This window comes from Podarcis vaucheri, assembly GCF_965113315.1.
Source record: "Podarcis vaucheri genome assembly, chromosome: 9".
NCBI lineage: Eukaryota > Metazoa > Chordata > Lepidosauria > Squamata > Lacertidae > Podarcis > Podarcis vaucheri.
Window position 1 is genome coordinate 17,327,940 of NC_138767.1, and position 23,441 is coordinate 17,351,380.

Consider the following 23,441-nt stretch of genomic DNA (forward strand, 5'->3'; position numbering starts at 1 on the left):
TTTAAATGCACATGAACATTCATACACTTTACTCCTAACATACAGATTTTTGCATGCAATTTTGCCTTATATATATAATCTTTGCAAGCATAGAAGGCTTTTTCCTTGCTTTTGTGCATGTTATTTTCACTAATATATGCATTTTTGTGTTCCCTCTTCCACTAATACATGCAAGTTTCTGTGTATTCTTTGGTTGGAGAACTGCACTGTAAAATTCAGAGAAGTGGAAATTTTGAAGAAGAGCTGTGTTTTGGTTAGCATATGGGCTCAGGAAGTATAATTTTTGTAGGCTCGGATTAAAATGCAAACTGAAAGAACTCCCCCACCTCTTAAATTGACAGCATTCAGCATGTGTGATGTCACAGGAACATAGGAAGCTGTCTTACACTAAAACCATTGGTCCACCTAGTTCCATATGGGCAGGCGCAGCCGACGAGCTAGCGAGAGGTGGATGAAGAGGCTGGATGTGCTGCCCGAGGCAACTGCCCCACCTTGCCTCATGGGTGGGCCAGGACTGCCACCACTGATGCTCTTCCACTCCACCTTCCCTTTAAAATATGTTAAGACTATACTGCGAGCACAGATTAACTCCTATTAATAGGATGATGGTATGCCTTAGATACCCACTGCAGCTACTTGATTGGCATCCATTTCTTCAGTATCAGATCACCTTACGCATTGCAAATTCTATTTTAGCACTCCGGACCCTGCCAGAACTGCCTGTCATGGAGAATCTCAATATGGAGCTGCCGCGCGAGAGATTAGCCATGGCACAGATTCCTTGGCAAGTGGATGCTTCTTAGAAATAACGGCATCCCAGCCAAGGCACTTAAGCACATCCAGATGGTGATTAGCCAGCCTCCTCAATCGCCTGCTTTGCTGCTGAAGGGAAGGCGTGGTTCCATAAGACAGGGCAATTGTGATGCCAACATTATTACCCTGTGCGAGAACAAAAGGGACCAGGGAGGCTGAAACACCCCCGTGTGAGATCTCCCTTCACAAAACTGCAGAGAATCCATTATGCAGTGTCACTGGAAGAAAAAAAACAACCCCAATCCAGACGTGGTCTACAAATGCAGAAGAATGAGATGGTAGGATCCTGAGGCAAGATGGAGGGTGGTACTACATGAGTGGAAAATGCTTCCACATGGGGGAAAGAAACTCTGCAAGTAGAAAGCGAGGACATCAGAGAGACATGTTCCGGCCTTTTTCATGCTGTGCTAATTTTCTACTTGCAGAGAATTATTGCAACGTAGGGGAGCATTCAAAGCTATGATTCCCAAGTTGCACTCTGAAGCTCCTTCTTCCATCGTGGGGTTCTACAAGCTCTTTCTGCTGCAGGCAGATGGCTATGCCTTGTCCAGCCAGGGTCAGCTAAGGCGGCAGCCCCACAGACAACCCCACCTGCCCCACCGCCTCTGTCGCTGGTGCAGAAGTCAGCTCCACTTCTCTGTCAGTGACGGAGGGGGCAGGGTGGGCAGAGAAGCAATACCGGCGGCAGGACAGGGCAAGGTGGCACTTCCTGTTTCGCCACAAGTAACAAAATGGGACATGGCACCCCTGTGTTCAGCTGAAAGAACAAGTTGCTCCAGCTGGTGCGAAAGGCTGAAGCTACATTGTTGACAGAAACAGACTGCCACCAGCCCGTAACTCTGGTGCTTAAAAACTTAAACTTAGCTGCCCATATGCTCCCCTACCGGGATGAAATTTGTTGTATTAATTTACAGGGCCCTTAACAACTTAGGTTTAGGACAGGCTTCTTCAACCTTGGCCCTCCAGATATTGTGAGATTACAATTCCCATCATGCCTGACCACTGGTCCTGCTGATCATGGGAGTTGTAGGCCAAAAACATCTGGAGGGCCGAGGCTGAGGAATCACTATAAATGGTACCCCATGGTTGGGATGCACAGCTTATAACTACTAGGAATCATGTGTGAAGTATTGTAGGTCCAATTTTATGGTACTTCCTTCCAGTCAAAGTCAGACAGACCCTCTCCCTGTTGAACTTCCAATGACTACTGAAGACCTTTTCTTGTTATTATTTCAGCAGGCATTTTAATCAGCAGGCAATCTGATTTTATAGTTTTAACATATTTATATCCTTCTTGTATAAATTTACTGGGATATTCCTTTTAAGATGACTCTAATGAAGCTTCACATTGTCAAAATAAAGGGGCGGGACAAAAGAAATAAGTGCAAACATGTAATTAATGGATTGCTTGTTGAAAACAAGAGACACAGAATGAAGCTCATGTTAATCCAAGTAATTCAAAGGGATGATACAAGTTTTTTAAAAAAATCCTGTGGAAAGAATACATTTATCCTATAGATCATGTATATATCCTTCCCAAAGCCACAGTAAATGTAGAAAAAGAAGACGACACATGTCATTAAAATCCAATTAAACCACTTAGGTGGAAATAAGGTTTAGAAGCCCAACCTACTAGCAAAATCCAGTATAAACACCATGTCAACACTTCCAAACTGTGTGGGGTTTGGTAGTGGTGCCAGTGTGGTGTAGTGGTCAGAGTGTTGGACTAGGAGCTGGGAGACTAGAGTTCAAATCTCCACTTGGTCATGAGATCCACACCCTCCAACATTTCTCCAAGGAAAATAAGGACGCCCTAATGAAAAGTGGGACATTCCAGGGTCAAATTAAAAACCGGTACGGCTTCTGTAAATCCGGGACTATCCCTGAGAAATAGAGTCTGGAAACCCACTAAGGTGAACTTGTTCCCGCTCACTTTCTCAGATAACCTGCATTGGAGGGGATTGGACTAGATGATCGTCAGGGTCTCTCCCAACTCTGTGATTCTGTAAATATCTCACAGCTGTCCATGGAGGCACCTTTGAAGGTGACCCGGAAACTACAACTAATCCAGAATGCAGCAGCTAGACTGGTGACTGGGAGCAGCCGCTGAGACCACATAATATCAGTCCTGAAAGACCTACATTGGCTCCCAGTACATTTCTGGGCACAATTCATAGTGTTGGTGCTGACCTTTAAAGCCCTAAATGGCCTCGGCCCAGTATACCTAAAGGAGCATCTCCACCCCCATCATTCAGCCCGGACACTGAGGTCCAGCACCGAGGGCCTTCTGGCAGTTCCCTCACTGCGAGAAGCCAAGTTACATGGAATCAGGCAGAGGGCCTTCTCGGTAGTGGCGCCTTCCCTGTGGAACGCCCTCCCACCAGATGTCAAAGAGAAAAACAACTACCAGGCTTTTAGAAGACATATGAAGGCAGCCCTGTTTAGGGAAGCTTTTAATGTTTAGCAGACCACTGTATTTTAATACTTTGTTGGAAGCTGCCCAGAGTGATTGGGGAAACCCAGCCAGATGGGTGGGGTATAAATAATAAATTATTATTATTATTATTATTATTATTATTATTATTATTATTATCTCACAAGGTGGTTGTGGGGATAAAATGGGGAGAACCATGTATGCCACATTGAGCTCCTTGGAAGAAAGGTGGGATATAAATGGAATAATAAAGGGAAAGAAAGAATGAAAAAAAAGTTTAACCCCATGACAGAGGGCAGCACCAAGTTGTCTGTGTCCTCACTTTCCCTGAGCATGGCTCATTTTAATAAATATATGAAATAATTTTTACAAGGATATTTTATGACTCAGCTGTCACAAAGGTGATGGAAGGCTTTCTCCCAAGCTACAGACTTTGCATTTCTTCCTCACTAACAACTGCAGCTGGACCATAAAGAAGGCTGATCGCTGAAGAATTGATGCTTTTGAATTATGGTGCTGGAGGAGACTCTTGAGAGTCCCATGGACTGCAAGGAGGAACAAACCTATCCATTCTTAAGGAAATCAGCCCTGAGTGCGCACTGGAAGGACAGATCCTGAAGCTGAGGCTCCAATACTTTGGCCACCTCATGAGAAGAGAAGACTCCCTGGAAAAGACCCTGATGCTGGGAAAGATGGAGGGCACAAGGAGAAGGGAAAGACAGAGCACTAGATGGTTGGACAGTGTTCTCGAAGCTACCAGCATGAGTTTGACCAAACTGTGGGAGGCAGTGGAAGACAGGACTGCCTGGCACGCTCTGGTGCATGGGGTCACGAAGAGTCGGTCACGACTAAACAACAACAAACAACTGCAAGCATTAAATGCATATTCCTCATTCACACACACACACACACATACACACACACACACACCACATCTTTCTCAAAAGCTGCACTTCATTGGGCCATGACCACTCTTTTGTGCAACTGCATTTTAAAGCTTAAAAGTCATTTTATTTTCCTCTGACTAGTTTCACTAATAACATAATAGTGGTGGCATGAATAAAGCAAAAGGTGGCATTAGGACGTCAACAAGGAGACGCTAAGGGAAAGTGAAAGAAAATAATAGATCAACAGACATAAAGAACTTTTATTGAGCACTAGAGGGGGAAAATTGAAACGGGTAAAAAAAATTGCCATTCAATGCATCACTTCCTTAAAAAAAAAAATCTGAATCTCTCTCCCTCTCTCTCCCTTTTCATGACAAGACGTGGATGGCTGAGGAGACATGCAATGCTTTTATCGGGAGGGGTGGAAAGAAGATAAAAAGAGAAAAGTGTTAACTTCTTTTGTAGAAAAAGAAACACACATTTTTGACAGCGGATGTCTTAGCACAAGCAAGGAAAACATTGTTTTTGGCTGCTGGATATAAACCTGTAGAGGTAAAAGCCCATTGCATTGTGAGTAGAGTTGCAGCATATCTCTTCTTCTGCTCATTGAACAAAGATAATTGGCATAGTAATTAATTGGTTGGGCAATGTGTATCTCTGGAGTGTGTGCATTTGTATACCGTGTGTGTGTGTGCGCGCGCGCACGCACACACATACTATTTGTCTTAAAATTAGGGGTGTCGCCTTTTCTCCTGGCAGCCCCTCCCCCCCAATTAATTGATGTAGCATTTTCTTGCACTGATAGGAGAGGGGGACTCCACCTGTTGAATTTCCCCAGGTTATTGTATAATAATGCAGCTATTGCATGCAAATGTCAATGACACAAGAGCTATGCTAGTTAAATAAAGCTCTTAAAATGGGAGCAGCGTCCGTTGCCAGAACAAGAGAGAAACTGCAGGATGTAGAGTCCAGTCCTAACACATGAAGTCAATGAGGGGATTAGGAGCTGGCACACAGCCCATTTCGTTGGCCTCTGTTGTTGGAGAGGACTGCAGCTGTGTCACAGCGGAGGCCCCAGCTTTGCCCAGGCAGGTGGTAAGCTCCTCCCGATGGTTCTCCCACTGGTGGTAGGCAGCAGCAGCAAATGCTGAAATGGGACGTGGGTTGGAGGCTTGGTACCTGCTGGACTCCATTTCAATCCTGCAAACCAGGCCTTGCACCCCAAACAATATTTGAAAAACTGAAGCATTTGTTTCCACATCACTTTCCCTACTGCACATAGCTCAGATTTTGATTTCGGAAGTCCGTTTGTCGAGGCAAAGCACCAAACCCATTTTAATGGCACAACCTGAATGTGCTGGTATGCTGGTACATGGCTGAATCCCACCACAGACAGCCTGGCAGCGTCCAAGGTAATAAAAAATAATAGATTCTAAATATGCAAACGGCACTACATTAATGTTTAATAGCATTCCCATTTGTACAAACTTATTCTCTCCCCCCTTTTTTTTTTTTTTTTGGTCTTAATGTTGCCTGGCCCATTTAGAGAAATATATGAAATGGAATTGCATTATTTTCTAACCGGAGAGGATGCAATGAAATATGGGTCTGCGCACATAAAGTACAAAGCTACCAGGGTTGGAGATGCTGGTGATTTGGAACTGGGTGGTGTGTTCTCTCCCCCCCTCGCTTCTTCACCCCCCCCCCAAAAAAAAAGAAGGAAAAAAAGAAGACATCTAATTTGCTGCTCTTCTAGTTAAAATCATTGGGAAAAAGTGCTGACAATGACAGGCCAGAAACAAAGCTGCTTCTCAACTAACAACCTTAATGAGAAATTTTCTGTCTGGGTTTTGATCTCCCCCCAGCGTGAAGGCTGCCCTTTTGCAGACTTGCATTCCGATCATGAGCTCATGTATGCTGATAACAGCGTGCAGCCAGCCTCGACGTTGCTGGGCTTGTCTATTGTCGGTGATGGTATTGATTGTAGGCACGGTGTCATCCACGAACCTTGATATCTCCTAAAAGCAACGAAGGAAATCTTATTTTGTGCAGCACATCTAGACTTTTGCTCGTAAGTCCGTTTGCAACCGAGAAAACGTTGCCGAGATCCTTTGGTAACTGTGGGTTATAGCTTGTTTGGTGATTATTCTGGGGGCTGCAAGGCTGGATTGGAGCACATGGGGGTCCTAAACTCTGCAACCGTGTGCCCACTTACCTGGGTACCAGTCCCATTGAACTCAATAGGACTTGCTTCTGATAATATATGCAGACTTGCAGTGGTTAAATGTGGCCCTCTATTAATCAAGCTATTGATTGTATGTAATATATTCTTTTACACAATACCATGCTATACCAAACCATACCATACCATATATCCTATTTGATTATATTATATTAATATAAGTACTGGTGGGGAGGGATGGATAGCAGGAAGGAAGGGACCTCAAGAGTCATCTAATCTAACCTCCTGCAATGCCAGAATCTCAACTAAAGCAGTGATGACAGATGGCTACGCAACCTCTGCTTAAAGACCTGCAATGCTAGTGTGGTAGCACTAAATGCGGTTATGCATATAACAGGTTTGTTTTCAGACGCTGCTAGACTCCAGCTCCCATCCTTCCTGACCATTGGCCATGCTAGCCAGGGCTTATGGGAGTTGGAGTCCAGCAACATCTCAAGGGCCACAGGTTATCCACAATAGCAGCTTCAGGGAGACCAAGCAGGATCAGGGCTGCAGCACCTGGAGAGGGGAGGGGTTAATTCTCATTACAGAAACATCTGAAAATGTTTCCACCTCAAAGTTTCTAGGAAGCTTCCAGGAAATGATGCCAATGTGAATTTCCATCCTGGGGTTTACTAGCAGCATGTAGGGAAGGGTTTTGTTGGACCACGTGGAGGGGATGAGGGGAAATAAGCTGGTGGTGTGAATAGATGTTTCGAAGAAAAATCTCCTTAAGAATCACTAAAATCTACAATTGCCTACTCAGAGTAGACCTATTAAAGTTAATGGACATGGGAAACTTAAGTTCATTCATGTAAGTGGGTCTACTCTGAGTTGTTGTTGTTGTTTAATTTTTTATTTCCAAAACCGAAAAAAGAAAAATTACAAACATCAAATTCAACATCCATATTCATTTTCTAACATAAACCCATTACATAATTAACTAAATTAAAATATACCTAATTACTCTAAACTTCTCTTTGCTGTATACAAATACAACACAGTTAGAAATTTTATATTAAAGCTTTTATATTATAAATAATATTTCAAATTCCCCTATACCCCGTTCCCCTTCACCCATGTGTGATCTGTCTCACTTTTTTTTTTTTACTTCTTCCGTCTTGTTGTGTTGTTATAATTTAATCATTGTTCAGTGGGTCTACTCTGAGTACAGCACAGCCTTGTTTCTCATGCTGCCCTAGTTGCAGGTGGCAAAATGAAAGGGTCATTTTGGCCATCATTCTCCCCAGTCCATTTTGACCTCACGACAGCCCTGTGAGGTAGGTTAAGCAGATGGCCAGAGAGGGGAGGAGAGAGAGAGACCTGCCAAAGTTCACCCAGTAAGCTTGTGGTAGGAGTTGGGAGTGGAGGACTGGAACACCACACCGCTGGAATTTTGCCTATGGCTATTGAATGAACTCAGGGTTGGGGCGAAATTTGAACCAGAGGCTTTCTGGTTCCCGCTTGGAGAGTCTGTGCTACACCCCATCACACCGGCTCTCAGCTTTCCGTTTGCTCTGTGATCAGTTACATGCTGCCTGCCAACAATTGTAAATGATCACCAACCAGACGAATCTGACAGACTCTTCCCCGGAGATTCATGAACTGTGCTTTATAGCAGGCGGATGCACCACACCATCAAACTCAAAGAATGTAAACTGGGCGGCGGGGGGGGGGGAGATGATTACAGCTGGAGCTGTGTGGAGAGGGAAGGAGGGGGGGCAGAACAGAAAGAAACTGGAATAGAATGCATATTCGATTGGCAGCAGCATGGCCAGAGCTAAGGGTTGATGTGTTTGGGCACCTGCTGAGGGACAATACCTCAGCTGATGCACAGTGGCAAAAGTCCCCTCCAACCTGCTTGTTCACCCACCTCTGCCTCTCTCTCTTCCAGGCAATGTTGGTGGTTCTTACGGAGGGAGCAGACATCCCTGACTGCTTGCTCATTTCATCTCTGAGCCAGTGTAGTGTAGTGGTTAAGAGCAGTAGACCCGTAATCTGGTGAACCGGGTTCGTGTCTCTGCTCCTCCACATGCAGCTGCTGGGTGACCTTGGGCAAGTCACACTTCTTTGAAGTCTCTCAGCCCCACTCACCTCACAGAGTGTTTGTTGTGGGGGATGAAGGGAAAGGAGAATGTTAGCCGCTTTGAGACTCCTTTGGGTAGTGATAAAGCGGGATATCAAATCCAAATTCCTCCTCCTCCTCTTCTTGTCTGTCAAGCAAGTAGATAGGACCAAGAAGCAATGAGGAGATGAAGAGGAGCAACAGGTAATAAGGGTAGTGAATTGGTAGTGAAGGAGAATCACCCATGCAGGGTTTCTTACCCAAGGACTCTTGCATTTCCATCCCACTGTTTCTTCAAGCAGCTCAGGGCAGTATACAGCCTGTGGTTCTTGCCCTCTCCATTTTATCCTCACAGCAAGGTAGAGGCAGAAAGAGTGACTGGTGTAAGGGCATCTGGTGAGTTTCATGGTTGCGTGGGGATTTCAACCCTGATCTCCCAGGCCCTTGTCCAATACCCTAGCCCCTTCCAATGATGTTGGAGGATTTTCCCTCACAGATATCTGCAAAACTATCCCACAAACTCCATGCGCACCAGGATGAGATCTTAAATTAGTTTAATGCAGTAGTGAAGAACTGGATTCAGCTAGTGGACCAGATCCTTATCTCCCCAGGCTCCAGTTTTGAGCCAGTTTTGACAAGTCTGTGTAACCACCTACCTGTCATTCTGCTGATGTCATGATGATAGCAGGTGATTGGCACCTGTCCAAGTTCAAAGGAGTTTGCTGTAAGTATCCATCAGCTGATGGATCCATTTGAATCCATTTGAAGATGTGCTTTCAGTTGCATAAAATGAGGCTGAGAGCCACAGGTTGCCTATCCCGATATATGAGAGAGAGAGAGAGAGAGAGAGAGAGAGAGAGAGAGAGAGAGATATCATTGCACGTGACCCAAAGAATTCCTTCTCCAAAAAAGGCAGGTATTAATAGTTGAGGTGAAGGAAAGAGAGAGAGAGACAGAAGGTGCAGTTAGGCAAGTCCTTTTACTGGAAATTGACTTCCTAAAAAGCTATCTCCTTACATGCTTACTTGTTTCCCATTTTGTAGGACCTAACACAATAATAACAACAAATCTGCACCAGAACAAGAAAGAGCGGAAAACAGATGTCAGAGGAGAGAGCCAACAAAAGGAATGAAAGCCACTGCGCTATGCTGAGCACTGCAAAGTCCATGGGTTTGCACATGCAAAACAGGAAGTGACAGAGGAAGAACATTGTTTGGCAGCTTTTCTCAAATCAGATGAAAAATGGGGGAAACTATGGGATTCAGGAGGGGTGGGCAAGGACGACAGGAAACAAACCTAGTTTACTGCTTAACAGGCAAGAATTTACACCATTTAAAAACTTCCGCAAAGATCACAGCTTATCATGAAATGTATTATATGCCTTGCTGGGTGAGACCAATGGGCCTTTCCCCCAGTATCCTGTCTCTGTCCAGAACCAGGTGTTCCAGATGAAATGTGCAACATTACATGCTATTGACAACTTCCTATACATTTCCATCTCTCCTACAGTCATAGGCTTATGTAATTCTTAAGTATGAAGGGGCTGGCAGATTTATTCTATAATGCACTTAATCAGTTTTCATTGACTGACCTCCATTCTTCCCCACCCCACCCCTTTTAAAGTATAATAATAAAAAATAGTTTCTATTCATTTATTATTATCATAACTGCATGCATAATTGTATCACAAAATGAATAAGAACAAACAACAAAACCTGACCCCTTAATAATCTTTTAAACATAATGTTACTAATCAAGAATTTGCCCAAATAGAATGCTTTAAAGTTTCCTACCTGCTACAGTCAGGGGAAGAAGAAAGGAAAAAAATCAATTCAACATTCTCTAAATACAGAAATATCTAATCTCTAGTCCAAAATGGTTATTCCAAGCCAAAATAAAGCAATGTCTTTAAAAAGAGAAAATAATTTGTCCATATCTTATCTAAACCGTTACCTAAATCACTTAGTTTATTCATACATGGAACTTCTAATGCTTTCTGTAGCCATTCTCTAACAGATGGAATTGTTGAATTTTTTTTCCAATATCATGCCAAGGTAATCCTTGGTGCAAGTAAAAGGTTGACAATCAAATTTTCACACTCTTTGAAACATTTGCATACAGTATTCTGCATTTTCTCTTACATTTTACTTGAATTTTCAAGATGATTTCAACAAATAGACCACTCGCATTCTTCCAACAATCTTCCTGCTTATGTGAAATTATTGATCATTGGTTTGCACATTTGCTATAGAAACACAGGGAGTCTAAGTCTTTGCTTCAAGCCTGGCATTCAGCACATCAGAAAGTAGGAGGATGCTATCTTTAAGAGTCTCCTGCAGCTAATCAGAAGCCACACCTTTTTTTTTGAATGGTTCCAGGAGTCAAACCAAGGTACCACTGTAAATAGAAAATACTACATCAAATTAAAGTGATCTCATGCATGCTTAAAACATGTCATGGGAAATGTGGGTTTGTCCACCTACCCCTGAAAACAGCAACTCCACAACGTCTCTCCTGGCAGCAAAAACAAAACACAGGGCTGACCCAGGTTATTTTATTTACTGGACAAGATGGTCCCCAGTCATTTCACATACTGAAGCTGATCATAGTAGCAGCTGAATCTTATTTCAAGACTGGAGATGAAACCACGTTTTCTACCACACCAGAGAGCAGGAGGCTGGTTTATGATTAAGTCACTTGGGACACATGACTCTGTACTCCAACATCTCATCGCCACTCCCCAGCATCTTCTGCCTCACCCTGCCTAACATTAGAGCCGGTCTTGACAAAATATTTGCCATCTTAGCATTGTGGCCCGAGTTTCCCCTAGAATCATAGAGTTGGAATAGACCACAAGGGCCATCGAGTCCAACCCCCTGCCAAGCAGGAAACACCATCAGAGCACTCCTGACATATGGTTGTCAAGCCTCTGCTTAAAGACCTCCAAAGTAGGAGACTCCACCACACTCCTTGGCAGCAAATTCCACTGTCAAACAGCTCTTACTGTCAGGAAGTTCTTCCTAATGTTTAGGTGGAATCTTCTTTCTTGTAGTTTGGATCCATTGCTCCGTGTCCGCTTCTCTGGAGCAGCAAAAAACAACCTTTCTCCCTCCTCTATGTGACATCCTTTTATATATTTGAACATGGCTATCATATCACCCCTTAACCTCCTCTTCTCCAGGCTAAACATGCCCAGCTCCCTTAGCCGTTCCTCATAAGGCATCGTTTCCAGGCCTTTGACCATTTTGGTTGCCCTCCTCTGGACACGTTCCAGTTTGTCAGTGTCCTTCTTGAATTGTGGTGCCCAGAACTGGACACAGTACTCCAGGTGAGGTCTGACCAGAGCAGAATACAGTGGCACTATTACTTCCCTTGATCTAGATGCTATACTCCTATTGATGAGGCCCAGAATTGCATTGGCTTTTTTAGCTGCCGCGTCACACTGTTGGCTCATGTCAAGTTTGTGGTCAACCAAGACTCCTAGATCCTTTTCACATGTACTGCTCTCAAGCCAGGTGTCACCCATCTTGTATTTGTGCCTCTCATATTTTTTTTGCCCAAGTGCAATACTTTACATTTCTCCCTGTTAAAGTTCATCTTGTTTGTTTTGGCCCAGTTCTCTAATCTGTCAAGGTCGTTTTGAAGTGAGATCCTGTCCTCTGGGGTGTTAGCCACCCCTCCCAGTTTGGTGTCATCTGCAAATTTGATCAGGATGCCCTTGAGTCCATCATCCAAGTCGTTGATAAAGATGTTGAATAAGACTGGGCCCAAGACAGAACCCTGTGGCACCCCACTAGTCACTCTTCTCCAGCATGAAGAGGAACCATTGATGAGCACCCTTTGGGTTCGGTCAGTCAGCCAGTTACAAATCCACTGAGTGGTAGCATAGTCAAGACCGCATTTTACCAGCTTCTTTACAAGAATATCATGGGGCACCTTGTCAAATGCCTTGCTGAAATCAAGGTAGGCTACATCCACTGTGTTCCCTTCATCTACCAGGCTTGTAATTCTGTCAAAAAACGAGATCAGGTTAGTCTGACATGACTTCTTTTTCAGAAATCCATGCTGACTATTGGTGATCACAGCATTCCTTTCTAGGTGCTCACAGACTGTTTGCTTAATGATCTGCTCCAGAATCTTCCCTGGTATTGATGTCAGACTGACTGGGCAATAATTATTTGGGTCCTCTCTTTTCCCCTTTTTGAAAATAGGGACAACATTTGCCCTCCTCCAGTCTGCCGGGACTTCGCCTGTTCTCCAGGAATTCTCAAAGATGACTGCCAGTGGTTCTGAGATCACATCTGCCAGTTCTTTTAATACTCTTGGATGCAGTTCATCTGGCCCTGGAGACTTGAATACATCTAAACTAGCCAAGTATTCTTGTACTATCTGTGCCTCAAGCTCCAGCCAATGAAGTGAAGGAGGGCAAAGAACTTGGAGCATGACAACATCAAGTTGGACTTTTTTTTAGTAGACTTTTATGGGGAGTAGGAGGGGGAACTAGAGAAAAGGAGAACACCTGGACCTTAGTTTCATCCTTGAGCTTGGTTAGCAAACTCCAGCCCTGACTTCCATGAACTCCAGAACAAGACTTCCATGGCTCCTGGGAAATGAAGGACCACAGCTGCAAATGATCTATCTGAAAAAGTGTCCTTCTCTGTGCTCTTTCATGTGGACTTGAAGCAAGAAGGGAATAATTAGAGGGCTTCTGCCAGCAGATCTGGGAAGTTGCAGCAGGACATATAGAAGGAGAAGGCAGTCAGGAGGTGTTTGCCAGCAGACCACAGGGCAGTTTACAACATAAGAAAATGGAGGGGTTGAGATTACACAGACATTTGTGCCTGATATCTACAAGCCATTTGGGGAATGCAGATCCTACTTGAAATGGTCAGTTCAGCGACTGCAGTCCCACAAGAATAGTAGAGATACATTTTCCTCACTTTTGATTTAGTGCTGCAATAAGTGGGGAAAGATGCCATCTGTATATAGCTTAAGGTCGGCAGGACTGAAGCTGTTCAGGACTTTCTAGGCCAAAGCCTTGTACCTTGAAATGCACCAGGAGGCCAATGGTGATGCTGAAGCATGCATTCAATGTGATTCCCATATTTTCCTTCAGAAGTGAATCGCAGCAAGGGACAGGTGCTAAAATAAAACAGAGGAAAAATGAAAACGTACAAACTATATACAGTCATTCATCTTCTGGCAGCCTGAGCGAAGCACAAGCCAGTGTCAATTTAACGAACTGAAGCTTTAACAGTGCCTTTTGAACTGCTTGAATTAACAAAATCAATCCTCATAAATTAAAGTATCATTGATCTATGATACAATTAAGTCCTATAATCCCCCCACCCACGCAAAAAAAAAAGCAAAAGCAAAAGCTATCAGCATATGCCGTGTCACCAAGCTACTTCCAACACTGAATTTTAACCACTGTTGGCTACCTCTCCTGCCGGTCTGTGTAAAATTCCCATCTGGCACATGAAATGCTCACATTAGGGTACAGTATTCCACTCACCCTCACTCTCCCCCTCCCATACACACCACCTCCATTTTTCAATTTAGGCTGACATCTGCTGGCCTAAGCTAATGGTTAGGCAAACAATGCTGAATGCAACCCGGATTCAGGAGGCATTTCTGCCTTTTGTCATTTCTGCTTTGAAACCACAACCAAACCTCTTAATTACGTAGGAAATTCACATGGAATAATAATTTGGGAAGCAGCAAGGGATGAACAATACCAGCCGATGAAAATGACGTTGACATAATGAATTATATGCATTGCAAATACAGCGCACTGTGTCCTTAATACAGAGAGTCAATAGGAACCATCATATATTGGCCAATTAAGCCTATACAGAGAGGGGCGATTTAATGGTACCATACTGGGGGTCATAATGGGAAGTCAGCACACACGCCCCCTCTTTTAACCTTTGCAGTCAGACTAAGGGAAGGGGGAGTGGCCTTTGTGGCTGGCAATGGCCTAGAGAGGTTTGATCCGACAGAGGGTAATTTAGGACAAAATGCTTGCCTTTCAGCCAAGTGCATGGGACATTTCCGGCAGTAATTAGTGGCAGTCCAAATGTAGAGGAACTAACTATAGAGAGAGACCTATGGCAGAATGACTGACAGGATGCATAGAAAAGCACAATTTCATGACAAGAAGATTGAGTCCAATGCGGCCAATGCGGCTTAAATCCCCAGTACTAAAAAGCCAAATAAGAAGTTCTTTAAAAAAAACACCCAAATATCATCAGGTCAAGTTGATATATACAGGTATACAGTGGTACCTTGGGTTACAGACGCTTCAGGTTACAGACTCCGCTAACCCTGAAATAGTACCTCGGGTTAAGAACTTTGCTTCAGGATGAGAACAGAAATCGTATGGCAGCAGCGGGAGGCCCCATTAGCTAAAGTGGTGCTTCAGGTTAAGAACAGTTTCAGGTTAAGAACGGACCTCCAGAATGAATTACGTTCTTAACCCGAGGTACCACTGTACATCTATAAGGAACATAAGAAGCATTTGCCAGGTCAAACCAAGCACATTTCTAGTCCAGCAACCTCAGGGCAACCCTGATGTTGATAAGAAACCCACAGGTAGAGAGTCGCTCAATGAGAGAAATAAGGGAGAGTCAGTTCCACAGGTCTTGCTTTGACATGAGAACCGAGCCCAAGAATAGTGGAACATTGTATTCAGGCTGGCTTTGGACCTTGTGCACCTTGTCTAGGGGCTCCTTGCCCTCCCTCTGCTGAACCCCCTTGGCAGATGGTCAGTCGCAAGACTTTTGAAGTCCATGTGGGCACCCCCATCCAGGGGGAAGGTCATGTTGAAACACTCATAGTCAGAGAGGTGAGAGTAACAAGGCCAGAATGCCTTTTTGTGAGAGGTGGGACTCTCCTCCGGCTAAGTGGCTCATACACTTTTAATAAAGGGAGTTTCATCAGGTGTAGCTCACACCGTTTGTGTAATGCTGAGATAAGAATAAGAAGAATGTATTACGATCACACCCAACTGTATGCTCTCTTTGTTTATTTAACTGTTATACATGGAAGCTCTGTTGCTTTAGTTCGGCGGAGGGAGGATCGGTTGCTCTCAGCCATGCAACTATTCTGTTCAGAAGTCAGCATTTGCCAAGTTTTGGCATGTGCTCAAAGAAAGACGTCTGCAGCAGTGGGGCAAAAGCCACATACTGAATTCAGCTGGCCACAGATTTACAGCACAATCTTATGAGGACTTTTTTTAAATAATAAAAAAGCATACTGAAGCACAAATGTGGAGAACTGAAAGTAAGACTGGAGAAATGAGAGAGAGAAAGAAACAGAAAAGGACATTCACCTATCCCTACTCAGAAGTAAACCTTATTGTGTTCACTGAGGCTTACTCACAGATAAAGTATCTATAGAAATGCAGTTTTAGAAGTCAGACTACTAAAACTTCACAATGGGTCCAAAAGCTGAAGTGATCATTTGAGAAAGCCATCAAATATGTCATAGGTAAAGGTAAAGGTACCCCTGACTGTTAGGGCCAATCGCAAACAGACCAGCATGAATAAGCTGCTTCTGACGAAGCAGAGCAGCACACAGAAATGCCGTTTACCTTCCTGCCAGAGCGGTACCTATTTATCTACTTGCACTTTAACGTGCTTTCGAACTGCTAGGTGGGCAGGAGCAGGGACTGAACAACGGGAGCTCACCTCATCGCGGGGATTCAAACTGCCAACCTTCTGATCAGCAAGCCCTAGGCTCTGTGGTTTAGACCACAGCGCCACCCGCGTCCCCCCAAATATGTCATATGCCAAACCAAATTCAAGTGATCAATGTGATTTCTTTTTTAAAAAATAAAATTATTAATAATAATTTTTTATTTGTACCCACCCTCCCCGGCCGGAGCCGGGCTCAGAGTGGCTAACATCATATAAATAATACAATAAAATATCTTTCCACCTACGTTTATATGACGCCTCCTTATTATCTTAATCCCTCTGACCCACTGTGATCTGCAACAGTTTTGCAAGCTGGTCTTGGGTTTTGCTATCTCACAACCTTTGAAGCAGCAATACCAGGGATTGATCTGGGGACCTTCTGTATGCAAGACATGTGCTCTTGCACTGAACTGCAGTCTCAATCACAATAGCCAGTCACGAAAAATAAATGCAATACCTCTATTAATGCCTTCTGACTTCATATCATTCCTTGCTTGGTTAGCTATGAATGGGCCACTGAGCAAGGACTTTGAATGCCTCTCGAATGCGACAACATGCAAAATGAGCAGGGTCTGTTTCAGTAGCGTTATTGTCTCTAGGAACGGCAGGAAACAAACGTCTCAGATCAGAAGATCTATGCGGCCCTCTGCTTTGCAGCTTGCTTCTTCCAAAGTGATGCAGGAAACAGAGTGCTTGCTCAGTTACTTTTATCCTGCTTTGCAGACAAATATGTGCTCCCAAAATGGCTCACATGAATAAAAAAATAAAAGGAGATACAAGTCCTTCCCTCAGAGTCACAAATGAAAAAGACAAGGCTTCTAAAGGTAGGGGAGTGTGGTCGAAAAGTTAGAAGAGGGAGATCAGTTGGACAAGGTCAGAATAAAATCATTTATGCAGAAGCGGATGTTAGAGTTGATGCGAGTGAAATCCCTGATCTAGACCTTCTGCAGAGTAGAAAATGAATTTGCTTTCCACCACAAGAATGAATTACAAAGTTGTACTGGAAACAGTCTTAAGATAGTTACAAATAAACATTACAAAGATACACAATAACACATTGTGCTTAAACAAGTAAGCAATGCTGCCCCATCAAAATTACAGTTCAGTAATTTTCCTCTCTCTGATCCCAGAGAGAGATCCTATGCAATCATCTTGTTTGATCATCATTGCTGAATTTTGCATCTACTGCTACTGGCTCTATCAACTAACAAAGGCTTAGTTCACAGGTTTCATTTCCTGCTGTGAGAGGCCTGCAGCTCAGAGCGCTGGACAATATAAAAACACGGAAATAAATAACATAGTAACAAACATAAACAATACCCCCACCCCAACAGTTTAAAAGGTAATAGATTGGGAGGAGAGGAATGTTTTCGCCTGGCATCTAAAGATATGTAATGAAGGCATCAGGTGAGCCTCCCTAGGGAGAGAATTCCAAAAGTGGGGAGCTACTGCAGAAAAGTCCCATTTTCATTTCAGGGCTCTTGTGGAGGCACACAAATCAGGGCATAATGTGATGATCGCAGGATCCAGGGTGGTTCATGGGGAAGAGGCAGTTCTTGATGTATTATGATCCTGAGCCACAATCAGTGAGAAATAATTTTGAAATGCGATTAAGGAATCAAAGAATGGTAAATCTTCAGAACTAGTTTGGTTCTGTGTGGAGTACTATAAACACTTCTCAGAAAATCTTTTTCCACACTTATTGGACTTATTTAGCACTATTCTTTCATGAGGACAGATTCCAGAGTCCACAGAATGCTACTCATTCCTAAACTAAAGATATTAAGCAATTAAATTCCCATAGGTCTACCACATTGCTTAATGGAGATTATAAGTTATTTTTACTACAATTCTAGCAAATAGACCCAACATATTTATACCATATCTCTTGACCAAGGCTAGTCTGGTTTTCTGTTGTGTGCAGGCCCTATCTGACAATTACTGAATTTTATTCATAATTGCATTAAAAATATATCTGCCAGGAATTATATCGAGGGGAGGTGCCAGTGAGCCAAATTTATGGCTCTTGTTGCCCTGCTAAAAACGGATCAATTTAATTCCTTTGGAAGATTTATTCAAAGGTGAGCATATTGGGCCTGTTCAGAGGGAACGTTTTAGAAGAATTTTTAGGGAAGTTAAAATAATTTGAATATGTTTGGTAGTGTGTTTAAGGAAGGTCTCACATTACTCTATTTCTCAGTTGCAAAGCCTCTTACCTAAAGACCTATCTATGGCAGTCTGTCTGATATGATTCATGGGTATATTTCTACAGGTTAAAGACTTCCCTATTATCTATGAATTAAAGCCCAATCAATCTCTCGTGTTGTTTTATTCAAATGAGCGCTCATCATTCCCCATTGGTTTTTGTCCCTCTCTCCCTAGACATCATACTTCCGCCACTGGCTCAATATTATCCCAAATGTACTGATTGACATTAAGCTACTTGGGATGGACAATGATCATTACTAATATAAAAAAATGATTCATGGCTCCCTCACATTGCTAGTGCTTTAGCACTCATGTGGACACATCTGAGTTCAGTCCTGCTGTGCCTTCAATGCCCTCCCATCTTCTGGCATTATTACCCAGCATGAAACATGGTGGATGGAGCAGTCCTGTCCTCACCCTGCCACCCCAGACACCAGAGACCTATGAATGTCTTCATGGTCAACATCTAAATGATAAAGTTATTTCTGTGACACCCATGCTAAGCAAAATCCTTTAGCGTAATGCCACAATCTATAATCTTTGAGAATTCTTGGAGAGCAGGCAAATGTTGTCCCCATCTTCAAAAAGCGGGGGGGGGGGGTTTAGGGGTTGGGGAGAAGATCCAGGAAAGGTCCTAGAACCGATAATTAAACAGGCAGCCTGTGAGCACTTAGAAAAGGATGCTGTGATTATGAAGACACAGCATGGGTTTCTCAAAAACAAGCCATGCCAAACGACTCCCATTTCTTTTTCTGATGGCGTTACAGGCTTGGTTAATCAGGGGGATGCTGTGGACATAGTGTATATTGACCTCAGTAAGGTTTTTGACAAAGTTCCCATGATATTCTTGTGAGGAAGCTGGTAAAATGTGGGTTGAACGAAGTAACTGTGGATTTGTAGCTGCTTCACTGACCGAACCCAAAGAGTACCCATTAATGGTTTCTCATCATCCTGGGGAAAAGTGACAAGTGGGGTGCCACAAGCGTCTGTCCTGGATCTGTTGTTCAATGTATTTATAAATGACTTGGGTGAAGGAATTGAGGGGATGCTCATCAAATCTGCAGATGACACCAAACTGGGAGGAACTGCCACAGAAGACAGAATCGGAATTCAAGATGACCTTAACAGATTGGAGAACCGAGCCCAAATTTCCAGTGCAGACAGTAGTATTCCAAATAAAAATACCACAAGGGGATCCTGTGATAACCGAAAGTATTATTTCTGTCTGTATGCAGGAGACACCATGGTGAACCATGGAAAGGAGATGTTGTTAAGTCCCTAATTGAACTGTGTGTGCAAAATGACTACCGATGCACATTAACATTTCTGAAGTTGCCATGGGAATGAAATTAGAAGTTAAGCAGTAAGGTATGTGTAAACACATCCATAGATTTTCTTGAACTTCTTTTGCAGCAGAAAGCGGGGTGGTGGGGGGAGTATTGCTAGCCCATCCATCAGGTCGTATTGACACACTCAGTTGGAGAGAGGTTTGTCTGGCAAGGCCGTAAAAGGCAGAGGCTCAAAGGGGTGGAATGTCACGTCTAGGGCATTTCACATTACCATAGAATCACAGAATGGCAGAGTTGGAAGGGACAACACAGATCATCTAGTCCAACCCCCTGCAATGCAGAAATCTTTCACCCAATGTGGGGCTTTAACCCACAGCCCATGAGATTAAGAGTCTTATGCTCTACCAACTGAGCTATCCAAGCTGCTAGTGTCCCATTTACATGCATGTTCTGACATCAGTGCAGGAGTCAGTCCAAATTACCCACTTTTTGCATGCCTCTTTTGAGTTTGGGGATCTCATTCTGCTCTGACCAGTTTCCAATGCTCATAAGCTTTCCCCTGCAACTCCTGTAATGATAGACTGTCACCATCAGCTCCAGTCTTTTCTAGACATTGTTACTGTGGATTCTGGTGTTGTCTGTTTGTCAAACATTTGAAATTTCGATATTTGATATTTGACACCTGACATCCCATATTTGACTTGGACAATGTGTGGCATTTGACAGTCTGCATTTGCTACATTATAAGTTGACATTTGATATCCAGTGTTGACATTCAACATATGATAATATGGAGGAAGAATATTAGAGAATGGATCAATTCCAAACAGCACTAGGATGTTCTGCGGGGCAAATATAGAAGAATGAAGAATTCACTTATTCTGGGAAGTGTGACTTCAAAATTAAAATGTGTAAGAATGCATCATGCACCACTGACTGGGTAAATATTAATACCATAAGTTTCTATGTAGATATTTTTCTTTAATTGCAACAGTGGGCTTGAGAATTAATATTCAGTGCTGGTTACATACCAAGAGGTCACAGTGCTGTAACATTTTTCCCCACTTAGTATAAATCAGTAAGGTGGTATTCCAGCTTTAAATCACCTTTATGGATTGCCACAAATTTCCATGGTCAATCCAACTGCCCGGTCGAATTGAAACAAGTCCTATTTGTATTTCCACACTTCCTATTATTTGCAATGATTTGCTTCAGCCTCAGATCTCAGGTGGTTTTTGTACATTCTCATTAAACTCAACACTGAATTGCATCATAGGTCTTGTAGTCAACAGGTGCTCAACAACAGGTTTATTTAGCTTGCAGTTACATAACATCAACAGTTTTGCATATATAGTTTAAGATGACAAAGCAGTTTTGCAACTGTGACCTAAGAAGAATGTGTGTAAGAATTGCACTAAGGTTGTAGTTCTATGTACGCTTCCCTGGGAATAAGCAGCAAGGATTTCTTCTGAGTAAATGTGCATAGAGTTATGCTATCCATGTTTTGTGCAACCTCCATTTGCCCAGCTGGTGTTCTGTAGAAATCTAAAGGAAGCAACGTCAGCTTTAGTAAGTCAGCCTGGCATTTCAGAAGACAATTCTCTGCTAGCAAAATCCTAATTCCTATCCTGAATCATGTCTTACACAGACTTCAGAAAAAAATCTCTATCAAATGTCGTGACAGGCACTGTAGTTCAGTGAACAGCTTGTTGTCGAGCAGAGTTCAGATTGCATCTTAGTTATGGACTTACATTGCCCTTGAATAAGTCACTCACCAGCAGTTCACTGTTGTTAAATTGGGAATAACTGGGTCCCATTATTTGGTGATCATGGTATCTCCCTTGCCAGGTAAGTACTTATCTGGTCCCATTATTTCGGGGCAATCCTGTCACCCCACCACCACTTTGCCTCTCTGCTCCAACAGTTGCTTACCAGCCCCTTCTGCCCCCATAACACATGCACATGCATGCACACGAGGACCACAGTGACTCCTACCACCACCACCCCCAGCCAAATTTCCTAGTGGTGGGACTCAGAACATCCAGAAACAGGTGCTGTTTGGACCATATGATGCAGAGGAGGGAGCATGGCTGCAAGGCAAGAGTGCGGCACCAAAAACCATGCGCCTTTTGATCCTGTACTCTGGTGGGAGCCAGCTGACTCTCGCTGAGCTTGGGAGCCAAAACAGGACATCCTGGGAATTCTGGGATGTCCCAGTCAAATCAGGATGGTTGAGGGGTATGCAGCAAGTCCCCAACCCTGGCTCAGGTAAAGACACACCAGTGTAATTTGCTCATCAGCCAGTGTGGTGTAGTGGTTGAGAGCGGTAGTCTTGTAATCTGGGGAACTGGGTTCACGTCTCCGCTCCTCCACATGCAGCTGCTGGGTGACCTTGGGCCAGTCACACTTCTTTGAAGTCTCTCAGCCCCACTCACCTCACAGAGTGTTTGTTGTGGGGGAGGAAGGGAAAGGAGAATGTTAGCCGCTTTGAGACTCCTTAAGGGGAGTGAAAGGCAGGATATCAAATCCAAACTCCTCCTCCTCCTCCTCCTCTTCTTCTTCTTCTTCTTCTTCTTCTTCTTCTTCTTCTTCTTCTTCTTCTTCTTCATTCTAGTTCACCTGAAACTGGCCAAGCCAATGGCAGAAAGAGACATAGTGTGAATGTGGCAGGGGTAAGACCAGAGAGGGAGGACTTAGGCTGAACCCTTAACCTGTTCAGCCCAGTCAGGTGACCTGGCCGACTGGCATAGAACAGTTTTAAAGGCTTATTCTCCTTTTTTCAGGCTTAGACTGAGCAGCTGCACCACTGGGTGGGGTGTGGATCTAGTGTAACTCTACACTGGCTTGATTTGCGCCAACGTGGTGCTGTGGTCTAAACCACAGAGCCTAGGGCTTGCTGATCAGAAGGTCAGCGGTTCGAATCCCCGCAACACGGTGAGCTCCCGTTGCTCGGTCCCAGCTCCTGCCCACCTAGCAGTTTGAAAGCATCTCAAAGTGCAAGTAGATAAATAGGTACCGCTCCGGCAGGAAGGTAAACGGCGTTTCCATGCACTGCTCTGGTTCGCCAGAAGTGGCTTAGTCATGCTGGCCACATGACCCAGAAGCTGTACGCCGGCTCCCTCGGCCAATAAAGCGAGATATGCGCCGCAACCCCAGAGTCGTCCGCGACGGGACTTAACGGTCAGGGGTCCCCTTTACCCTTTACTGTTCATGGAGTTGCTCCCTAAGTGACTTTCTTAACACAGTCATTGCAAGGATGAAGCAAATAAAGGCTGCAAAACATGTTGAACACAGAAAAAGGAAATTAAGAATTCTTATTCAATAACAACAGCCATTCCATTAACTTCAGTGATACTGTGGTGAATTATGCGTTCACAGGTCTGCTGTAGAGGTTTCCTTTATTTTTGGAAAATATAAGTTATAGTCAATTCACTCAGCTGGACTTAAAACCAGAATAAGAATCTGGCCAGCCAAATTTGGACCACACTTATGGCCCAAGGCAGCTGAGGTGCTCACAGAATGAAGCCATTCTCTTGGCAGGCATGCTCTGACCTGTGCATTAAGCCCTCTGTTTACAATGCTGGGTCGACTGGGTGCTTGTGTGCGGTTTGGCAGCTGCAACAAGCCCACAGGAGGAAAATCGCCTGAGCCAAGGAAGAAAGGAGTGAAATTCCCAATTAAAAGCTCCAACCTGCAACAGCTGCCCTCCTTTCCAAGGCTTTGCAACTTCACAGAAGTGAGAGTAACAGTGGGGTTTTCCTCTCGCAGTTACCGAGAACACGCAGCTCTCTTGACATTGACGCATTCACGGCCCTCGCTGTCTT

General features: G+C 43.8%; 2 long non-coding RNA genes across 2 annotated transcripts in view; one reads left to right on the forward strand and one right to left on the reverse strand.

The window, feature by feature from the left end:
* The window catches only part of LOC309540207, a 146,183-nt gene that overhangs the window by 109,079 nt on the left and 13,663 nt on the right, over nucleotides 1–23,441 (forward strand). The window lies entirely within an intron of this gene.
* Nucleotides 5,528–23,441, reverse strand: part of LOC309540185 — a 28,706-nt gene continuing 10,792 nt past the window's right edge. The window contains exons 2-5 of the long non-coding RNA XR_014223109.1: nucleotides 13,465–13,562; nucleotides 10,562–10,817; nucleotides 9,077–9,233; nucleotides 5,528–6,152 (exon numbers count right to left, since the gene is read on the reverse strand). This is a non-coding gene — a long non-coding RNA (uncharacterized lncRNA). The remainder of the gene's footprint in view (nucleotides 6,153–9,076; nucleotides 9,234–10,561; nucleotides 10,818–13,464; nucleotides 13,563–23,441) is intronic.